We start from the raw sequence: 8,899 nt of genomic DNA on the forward strand, positions 1-8,899 counted from the left end.
GACTTATTTGAGACTAACTCTATCCCTCCAAAAGTGGATGGACAAGGTAAATATGGCCATTCCCACATCCAGTATTCCTGGGCAGATGACTGTTTCAGGAATTGGCACCTGGCTGTGTCCACCCAGTGAGATCATTTGAGAAACTGTACTACAGTGACTAGAAAAGAGAACTTTCCTTCACTGAGTGACTGAGAAGACTGGATCTCTGCATCGTCATTCTGTCAATGTCTTCCTGAAAAAAAAGTCTTCCTGAATTACATCAGTCCCCGGAACATCCAAGCTGAGAAACAGACAGTCTGAGTCTGGATGATGCTATTAAGTCCCTGAACTCAGCAATACATAAGGCAGTTCTCAGGAGCCATCAGTGAGCCAGGAAAGACCCATTTTTTGTTAAGCTAGTTTGAAGTGGCTTTCTGTCTCATATAACCAAAAAGCATTACAGAGAAGCGGCTGCGGCTCTGAGCAGAGGAGGCAGGAAGCTGAGCGCTGGCGCTGGGAGGGGGTACCATGGCCGGGATCACCACCACTGAAGCAGTGAAGTGCAAGTTGCAGGTTCTGCAGTGCAAGCCAATGAGGCAGAGGAGAGGGCCGAGCACCTGTAGCAGGAGGTGGAGGAGAAAGGTGGGCCTAGGAGCAGGCTGAGGCTCAGGTGGTCTCCTTGAAACATCCAGCTTGAAGAGGAACTGGACCATGCCCTGCAAAAACTGAAGGAAGCCGAGAAAGTTGCTGATGAGAGTTAAGAGTGGTATGAAGCTTTTACCGAAAGCTGAGCCTTAAAAAGATGAAGAAAAGATGGAACTCCGGAAATCCAACTCAAACAAGCTGAGCACACTGCAGAAGAAGCAGACTAGAAGTATGAAGGGGTGTCTCAGAAGTTAGTGATTACTGAGGGGGACCTGGAATGCACAGAGGAATGAGCTGAGCTGGCAGACTCCCATTGCCAGGAGGTGGATAAGCAGATAAGACAGACGGACCGGAACCTAAAGTGGCTGAGTGATGCACAAGAAAAGTACTCTCAAAAGAGAGACAAGAAGAAATAAAGATTCTCACTGTTAAATTGAAGCAGGCAGAGATTGATGCTGAGTTTATGGAGAGCTCAGTACCCAAGCCAGAGAGGATAACTGATGATTTGGAAGATAAGCAGAAATGCACCAAAGAGAAGCACCTTTGTACACAAAGGATGCCAGATCAGCTTCTGCCTGACTGAATGATATGTACAGCACCCCAGCCCCACCCTGTGGCTGCTCCTCCCCAAGGACACTGACTCCAGCCTGAGGCCAGCCTGCCCAAAACTGGCCTTGAAACTGATGGCTCATCTTTAACAGAAAGGCTGTTTTCTCCTTTTGGCGCTTTTCCCACCCTAACTCCTGTGTCTTCTTCACCAATCTCTGCCTCTCCCTACAGATTTCAGTCGGTCTGGAGTCTGAGCATCTTTGGAAATAATATTTAAGAGAATGTAAGCACAATGTGAAGTGAAAAGTGTGTAGTGGGGCGCCTGAGTGGCTCAGTGGGTTAAGCCTTTGCCTTCGGCTCAGGTCATGGGGTCCTGAGATCAAGCCCGGGGTCCTGAGATCAAGCCCCGCATCGGGCTCTCTGCTCAGCAGGGAGCCTGCTTCCCTTCCTCTCTCTCTGCCTGCCTCTCTGCCTACTTGTGATCTCCCTCTCTGTCAAATAAATAAATAAAAATCTTTAAAAAAAAAAAAAAAGTATGTTGTAATGGGGACTCCTAGGTGGCTCAGTCAGTTACGTGTCCAACTCTTAATTTCAGCTCAGGTCATGATCTCAGAGTCATGTTCTTAAGGTTGTGAGATCTAGCCCTGGGAGTCATAGGACAGGCTCGTGCTCAGTAGGGTGTCTGCTTAAGATTCTCTCTCTCCCTCTGCCCCTCCCTCCATGCGCTCTCTCCCTTTCTCTCTCAAATAAATAAATAAATAAATAAAATCTTTTTTAAAAAAGTATATTGTGATGGACACACTTTTTAATTACCTTTTTTGTTGCTGTCAATGTAGCGACCATTTGTAAAACATTCCAAATAATTCCACAGTTTTGAAGCAGCAGTCTAACCCCTTTCTCACATTTGGAAAGTAACTTTTTCAGCTGAACACATACTGCCCTCACCACAGAAGAGGGAAAGTAGCAGGGGCCTGCCCTATTGAGAACCAGAGCCCAGAAAGAGACCCACTCAGGGAAACTGCATTGCTCTGTTCAGTGTACCAGCCAAATTAGAAAGGGGATTCCAGGGGCGCCTGGGTGGTTCAGTCTGTTGAGTGTCTGCCTTCAGCTCAGATCATGATCTCAGGGTCTTGGGATGGAGCCCCACATCGAACTCCCTGCTCAGTAGGGAGCCTGCTTCTCTCTACCCTTCCTCCTGTTCATGTTTTTTTTTTCTCTCTCTCTCTCAAATAAATAAAATCTTAAAAAAAAAAAAAAAAAAGGAAAAAAAGAAAGGTTACTCCAGAAGGAGTTAGCCAAAAGAGAGTGTGGTTTTCAGCTTTCAGGTTTTCAGCTTTAGGGTATCTCTGAAAAACTTTATTTTTTATTTTTTTTTTCAGAAGTGAACAAACAAATTAAGATTGTGAGACCTCTGAGACCAACTCCCTATCCTATCTTTAGCCCTTTCCCAACCACTCACTGAGTGAATCATCATGTTCCCCTTATGCTGAAGTGACCATTTACTTGCATTCCTGCTTCCTTGAAAGAAAAAAGAAAATTGTGTTTGCCACCGATTTTGCCACATTAAATAAACTCACCTCATCACCCTTTTCTGGGTCTGAAGCTGCTCTCTCTAAAAATGCCGTCTCATCATGCTTTGTATCAGTTAATGCTGGAAAATCTTCAATAGCTTATGAAAAGAATGGCCTTTGAACTTTATACTCTTTTGAAGTGTTGCTTTTTGGGGGGCAAACAAAAAAGGGGGTTGGGGCACAATTGTCACCCTGAAAACTCTCTACAGTTTGTGGGCTGACAGTGTGCTCATCTTTTTTTAACTTTTTTTTTAAGATTTTATTTATTTATTCATTACAAATAGAGATAGAGAGAGAGAAAGAGAGGAAGAGGAAGAAGCAGGATCCCCAAGGAGCAGGGAGCCCAATGTGGGACTCAATCCCAGGACCCTGGGATCATGACCTGAGCTGAAGGCATATGCTTAACCAACTGAGTCACCCAGGCATCCAGTGTACTGATCTTTTAAAATTTCTTTTCCTACCCAATTCCCCTTTATGGTGAGGTTTCTCGTGTAGATATTATATGTATATTATATAAATATGTATATGAAAAAGTATATAAATTACTTATATAAATTGGTGTTTTACCTCATAAAAGTGAAAAATTTAATAAAAGGATAAAATGGCTAATAGGAAAAAATTTAAATATATTGCATTAGTAATCAAAGAAGTAAAACTGAAGCATATTTTGGATATGATTTTTCACCTAAAAATTTACCCAAAATTGTGATAATCATCCAGCACAGAAGCAAAGATGAGATAAGAAGAGCACCCTCAAGCACTCTTGTGGAAATATAATTCTGCACACATACTTTTGTTGGCTGAAAACCTCAGGAGCTTCCTGGGCAAAATCTGAAATTAGCCCCCACAGAGAGGGCAAGGAGAAACTGAAGAAAGACATATATAAATACACAGAGACAAACATACACTTTAAGACTCCAACACTTAGAGTACCCGCACCTGGAATTGGGTCGCAACCTCAGCCGCACCTGCTGCCTCCCACTGCCTCTGGACCATGGACCCCCACATAGTGAGCAAGCTTCAGGCCTTCATGAAAATGTGTAAGCACGATCCAAGCATTCTGCGCACTGAGGAAACGCGTTTCCTGCAGGAGTGGGTGGAAAACATGGGGGGTAAAGTACCACCTGCCACTCATAAAACTAAATCAGAAGACAGTATCAAGGAAGAAAAACCAGATAGAGGAAAACATTAAGACAGATGAACCATGAAGTGAGGAAAGTGATCTAGAAATTGGAAATGAAGGTGTGATTGAACCAGATATTGATGCCCCTCAAGAAATGGGAGATGAAAATGTAGAGATAAATGAGGAAATGATGGATCAGGCAAGTGATAAAAAAGTGGTGGTCATTGATGCCCTAAATGATGGTGAACTACAGAAAGACATTGACTTGTTCACAGATGCCATCAAACCAAGTTCTCACTTGGCCATTCTGTATGCCAAGAGAGCCAGTGTCTTCATCAAATTACAGAAGCCAAATGCTGCCACTCGAGACTATGACAGAGCTATTGAAATAAATCCTGATTCAGTTCAGCCTTATAAGTGGCGAGGGAAAGCACACAGACTTCTTGGCCATTGGGAAGAAGCCGCACATGATCTTGCCCTTGCTTGTAAACTGGATTATGATGAAGACGCTAGTGCAATGCTGAAAGAAGTTCAACCGAGGGCCCAGAAAATTGCTGAACATGAGAGAAAGTATGACCAAAAACGTGAAGAGTGAGAGATCAAAGAAAGAACAGAAAGAGTTAAGAAGGCTCAGGAAGAACAAGAGAGAGCCCAGAGGGAGGAAGAAGCCAGACAACAATCAGGAGCTCAGTATAGCTCTTCCCCAGGTGGCTTTCCTGGGGGAATGCCTGGTAATTTTCCTGGAGGGATGCCTGGAATGGCAGGAATGCCTGGGCTCAATGAAATTTTTAGTGATCCAGAAGTTCTTGCAGCCATGCAGGGTCCAGAAGTTATGGTGGCCTTCCAGGAGGTGGCCCAGAACCCAGCGAATATGTCAAAATACCAAAACAACCCAAAGGTTATGAATCTCATCAGAAAACTGTCAGCCAAATTTGGAAGTCAAGCATAATGCCCTTCTGACAAATAAAGCCCCGGCTGAAGGAAAAGCAACTTCAATCACCTAATGGATGTTACAAAAATACAAACCAGTGTACCTCTGACCTTCTCATGAAGAAAGCTGGGGTGCTGAGAAGAGAATGCCTACCCCTTTGCTCCCTATGCAACTGAAACATTCTACAATGGTTTGCCATTAAGGTATTCATTCAGATAATGTTTTTCCTACTAGGAACTACAAACTTGAAACACTTTTAAACCTTAAAAATATTTAAAACATATTAAAAGGGTGTGTTAGCCCCTACATTTTTCTTTACTAATCATTTCAGTTTTTTTTTCCCCCTTTGGATTAATTGGGCAAGGAAGATACTTCAGTGCAGAAGATTTATTGCTCAGTTATAACAAGTAAAATAAAGGTTTATTAGTGAAAGGCAAATAATACATTTAAATAGATAAAGTTTGAGTTGGAGATATGGTTCTGAGGCATTGTGACTTGTCTTCTTAAATGCTTTATTTTTCAAACACGATTTATTTTGATAGAACCATTGGGACCACCAGCATTGCAGTCGGACCTGGGTAGGGACCAGAAGTGCTTGGCAGGGCAGCAGCAACCTTATTCCTTTTATATAGTGTGCACACTTGTGCAGATGCATTTAAATCTTACACTGTGGTGAAGGGATGATTTTTATAATGCTGCAGGAGACTTGGATTACTTAGCTGTGTTCTTGTCTGATATAGAAAATAGAGATAATGAAGCCCACCTCTCGGACAAGTAAAAAAGATCCCATGGACAGGCACCTAGGATAAGTGCACACAGCAGACACTTAATGAGTGTCAATTCTCTAGTCTCTTATCTTGAGGGCTACACACATTGCCTAGAATACAACAAGGATTCAAAATTATTTGCTAAGTGAATGAGCTTTTTCTCAAAGAACTCTGAATCCACCTATACAAACAACAATCTGCCCACACTTCCCCATCATACCTTTGAAAAATGCAATGAGAGAATGGTTAAGACACCCTATGGAATTTAGAATACATTATATTTCAACTTTACTCTGAATTACTCGTCTAAAAAAAGGGAAAATAGATCTGATCAGTCCAGCTAATGTTCTTCTCAAACTCATGCTGCTTTCAGTGATCACTTTCTCTTGATAACTGTTCATAAACCATCTACTTACTAGTCCAGTCAAAAATTGTGCTAATAGTAACATCAAAATTACTAGGCTACAGTTTTCAAAATCCTTTTCCCTTCCTTCTTTTTCTTTTTTTCCTCCATTTGATTTTTTTCGGGGGAGGGGTCATTTTCTCTGTGAATTCTCATTGTACTTTGAGAAGAAAAAAGTGAGACAACAACAACAGAAAAAAATCAAGTATTCTTAGTGATGACCAAATGTAATCAGAAATCCCATTTGTTGGTTCTGGCATCCTGGAGTATAATGTATCAGAGCCTGAAGACCTGAACTCAAAGCACATCAGTGTTCTCTGCTCCACTCCTCTGAAACTTAATTCTATTTTCATATTTTCAGTTCTACTCATTCCAGGAGAGAGATCAGGTTCTCAGAGCCAACAGGAGCAGAATGTGACTTTTGTTTTCTCTGTTAACTGTTGATATATTGTACCAGCTGTCCTTAAAACGAGTCTCATCCCTCTGGACTCTTTGTAGGATATCTGGCAAGTTGCACCCTTTCTGAGCCAGCAAATCTCCCCCAAATCGTTCATATTATTCACCTCACCTCTGGTTATCTGACTCTGATTTCATTCCTTGAGGGGAGGAACAGCAAAAGTGATCTTATTTCATAAAATGCTTTTCTGGATTGAAACAGGTCATCAACCGGGAATTTTCTAGGTTCCACAGAACTGCATCTAATACCAAGCTAAACACTAAAACATGCTAAGACCCCCGTATTCTGATACGTAGAATATCCTTACAGGGCTTACTAACAGACCTCAGTTTTGAACAAGCATTACTACCAAGCATTACCACCTCTCCCTGGGCAGTGTAAAAAGAGAAGCTTGAGGGTAATGAGGAGAGTAGCCTATTAAAGAGACACTATTCCAAGAGGGAGAATGGAAGTAGATTATCTTGTTACCTAAAACCACGGAAAATGGGTTCAAAAGCAATCTGTGTTAGGAACAGAAGATGTCTACAGAAAGGGAAGCTGGGCGATTTATTTTTCAGTTGGCAGTCTGTTTGGCCAGCATACCAGGGCTACCTGAACCATAGAGAACTGGAGAGCATGGTGGAAGAAAGGGGAGCTGTGAAGCTATCTGCCCCATTGTGTGACATGTCACAGATGGATGACCTTCCAAAGGGTCAACAGACAAGAGAAAAGTTGCTGAATTCTAGCTGTCTTTCCAGACTTCATCAAGCAGACTGACCGACAGGAAAGGGACTTCAGTTTTTGACAACTTTTGGAGGGATTAAGGAAGTAGGAACACGTGCTCGCTTTGGCAGCACATATACTAAAAAAGGAAGTAGAAACACATCAAGAACTATACATTAGGAAGGGAAGGACTTTGGAAACCCTCCGAAGAACCTACATATGAGAGGACCAACAACATGCCTGCCCCCAAAACACAGTAATGATTACCTTGAACCAAATAAATGAGGACAACTAACCAGTCAGAGAACTCAACCTCATCACAGGCAGTTAAATAGGAAGAATTTACCCTTGTTTCCTTCCTTCTACCTTGCTAAACATGATTAAAAAACTCCTGGCCAGAAGCTAGAATAAGGAGAAGTCAATTCTGTGTAGAATGAAGGGGGGAAAAAGCTTTGAATTTAGTTTAAAATTAAGATTTTGAAACAATACAAGACTACTCTAATAATTAAAAGTGACTGAAACCTTCTGCAACCCCGCCAACATATTACTAAGGTACCTGTTATTAATTACTTACAATGAAGTACTATAAAACATAATTACACCATAATATAGTGAAGAAGAGCAGTAAATTAGAAATGTATACCCAAATAAATTGAAACTCGCTAACAAATAGAGTTCTCTATTCCCATGCCCTCATCTTCTTATAGAATAAGGGCAGCCAGATTGTCATCATTTGATGTCTCATTTTCTCTCCCTTGTCTTGATTATACTGTGGTTGCGCACTCAGGAAACTTACACCTTTTGGTATCCCTTAGAGAAGCACAATAAAATAAATAAAAATACTTGAAAAAACAATCTGAAGTCAGAATCCTCAAAGCGTCTCTAGTCTCTCCTTTGCAATGCAAGGGTTCAGATACAGCAGGGTGCTTCTGTGTATACTACCCAGGATGACTGTAGGGCCTTCATAAATAAGAATTGACTGGTGGAGTAGACATGTGGTTACATAACCACTCAGAGAGAGATCCCTGGAACTTTTCGGCAGTGTGAAATATGGAGGAGATTCATCCCAAAGGCAGATTCAAGATACCTAGAATTAGACAACAGTAGAGGGCCAGGGGGTGATTTTATAGGTCACCATGGACGACATCATTTGTACTATCTCCATAATAACTTGCACCAAATCCCACTAGAAGGGGCAATATAGGAAGTCAAAGGGGTGGGAAAGAGAACTATTAAATTAAAATAAATTAGGAAATCAACAGGCAGATTATGAAATAAATAAAAACTCAAATCAGATTGTTAAAACAAAAACAAACAAACAAAAACAGTTGTAGCTGGTGGGAAGAGCATCCTTCCACATTTCACCAGAGTAACACTAACAACGCTACACGATGACATTCATTTCCTGGGTTGTGCCACCATAAGGCAACAACAAATCCTGCAGCCTGCATGAAAATCAGCCCACCTCACCAGAAATGTCAGCATAAAGAGATTTTAGAAAGCAACAGAGCACAGACTAGCACAAAAAAACACGTTTGATTAAAAACCTGTTAAAATGAGAAGGAATGGTGGAACAGGAAGACTTTCAGGAACATCAAAGAGAATGTGAATTACTCTGAAGATCCTGCCAAGAAAAGGAATTTCATAGATTACATGGACAGGGATTTGAAAAAAGAATACTTTTATGATACTTCCCTTTATTATTTATAATAATAAATTATATATAGATATAGATATATAGATATAGCCTGGGGATTCAACAGAATCAAAAT

The 8,899-nt window shown here is 41.3% G+C and overlaps 2 pseudogenes; both read left to right on the forward strand.

The window, feature by feature from the left end:
• Positions 1–507: 507 nt before the first annotated feature.
• On the forward strand, positions 508–1,207 carry LOC131999342 (tropomyosin alpha-3 chain-like; annotated as a pseudogene).
• Positions 1,208–3,738: 2,531 nt separating this feature from the next.
• Positions 3,739–4,816, forward strand: LOC131998691 (hsc70-interacting protein-like; annotated as a pseudogene).
• The last annotated feature ends 4,083 nt before the right edge of the window (positions 4,817–8,899 follow it).

The sequence above is a fragment of the Mustela nigripes genome, chromosome 13, assembly GCF_022355385.1.
Source record: "Mustela nigripes isolate SB6536 chromosome 13, MUSNIG.SB6536, whole genome shotgun sequence".
Lineage (NCBI taxonomy): Eukaryota > Metazoa > Chordata > Mammalia > Carnivora > Mustelidae > Mustela > Mustela nigripes.